The sequence below is a fragment of the Propithecus coquereli genome, unplaced genomic scaffold (assembly GCF_000956105.1).
Source record: "Propithecus coquereli isolate 6110/MARCELLA unplaced genomic scaffold, Pcoq_1.0 Scaffold130, whole genome shotgun sequence".
Taxonomy (NCBI): domain Eukaryota; kingdom Metazoa; phylum Chordata; class Mammalia; order Primates; family Indriidae; genus Propithecus; species Propithecus coquereli.
Window position 1 is genome coordinate 2245493 of NW_012137192.1, and position 1647 is coordinate 2247139.

Genomic DNA, 1647 nt, shown 5'->3' on the forward strand with positions numbered 1-1647 from the left:
AATGGCTTATGAAACAATAATGGGGAAGTATCTGTTCAGTTTAGCTCGGATCCTCTCTATTTTCCTGAATCTTATTGTAGTAATTAACATTTATATAGTTTATTAATGGTTACAAAGCAGTCTTACAGTTCTTTATTTGATCATTAAAATCATCTTGAGAGATTAGTAAACTAGGTATTATTGATATTTATATTGCAGGTGAAAAAAATAAAGTATCAATATTAATATTTTAAATGGTTTGCCCACAATCCCTAGGTCTAGCTTAGAAAAGTGTAAATAATAATCTAAGTTCTGTGCCAGCCCTTATTGTGGGCCTGGAACCTAGGTTTTTAGTCTCTGAGAGCAATTGGATTTAATTAAAATTCCCTTGAATAACATATTTGAACACAGAAGGTTTTTTAGGTATTTAGTTTGAAGACCATAATGCTAGAGATCTTCCCAGTTGTGAGATGATCATTGCCTAGGTTTACTTCCAGAATCAGACTCTATGCGTCGTTGTAAATACCTGGACCTTAGCGCATTCCACTGACCTCCGGTTAATACAGATAGCATTTAAATAGTTTTGCATGCCAGAAATTTGATATGATTTGGAGGGTGATATAAAAATATCATATCAGAATAAAACAAAATATTTTAAAGTTATTTATGAGACAAACTCAGAAAAATATGTTTGCATCACAAAGGTCTAAAAAAATCTAAGTGGAAGGAACTTGTTTGGATTAGCAAATGTTTTTATTTGAGAACTATAGATAACTTAGCCCAGAAACGCAATTACTTTGAATTACTCATTATCAAACTATGATGTTAGGTTTTTACCATTTCAAAAATATAGTCATATTTACAGGCAGACAATCTTTTCTATATAATTTGAATTGTTTTTAGCTTCTATCAAATAAAAATTGAATTATTATTCTCCTTCAGGAGCGTCATATTTTTTAATTTCTTTTCTTCCTTTCCATTTACTCTTTTTATTTAGTGACCAAACTTGGACCTAAATATGGTGAATTGTATATTTCTATGCAAATCCCTTAGGTTTAGGAAAATGAATAACTGGCTTGTGGTTTTCTTGGAGCCGGGCTGGCTGGTCTTTTTATCAGTGTCTGAATGTTACTGGTTAAATTCTTGGTCTTGGGGTTTGTAGAGAGAAATTAAGTTGATTCTAGTCCTTTTGAGCATTTTTCACTGCCAAGTAACCCCCAAGTAGGGTAGGAATAGACAAACTCTTCTGAAACCTATTGAACAGTAATTCTGACCTTCAGGGAGTCTCAGAATAAAACTAGTCTCTACATGATATGGGTCACAAATTTTCTAGGGTTATTCCATAGCATTGGCATGACTTCTAATGAGAGCAGGAGTTCCATAGGAAAAGTCCAGATTTTTAAAAATGACATGTTGAAAATTGTTTACTAATTTGGCTTGTTGCAGCCCATTTCAACCCGCCAACAGAAATAAGTTATGGACTAAGAACTGGAGAGAAAGGAAGAGAGATGGAGATTAAGTAGTTGAGGCCTACCAATATTTTATATCCTGACACTTAATAGTCCTTGGTATGGAGAACAGTGAACATTGTTTATTTCTGTCACTCCAGTGTATGTAGCACTATTTCTTCTGGCATTGAAGTTGTCAAAAGTGATAAGTAATATATAA

General features: G+C 33.0%; 1 protein-coding gene across 1 annotated transcript in view; it reads left to right on the forward strand.

Moving 5' to 3' along the window:
* FSD1L (fibronectin type III and SPRY domain containing 1-like) overlaps nt 1–1647 on the forward strand; it is a 72756-nt gene that overhangs the window by 31023 nt on the left and 40086 nt on the right. The window lies entirely within an intron of this gene.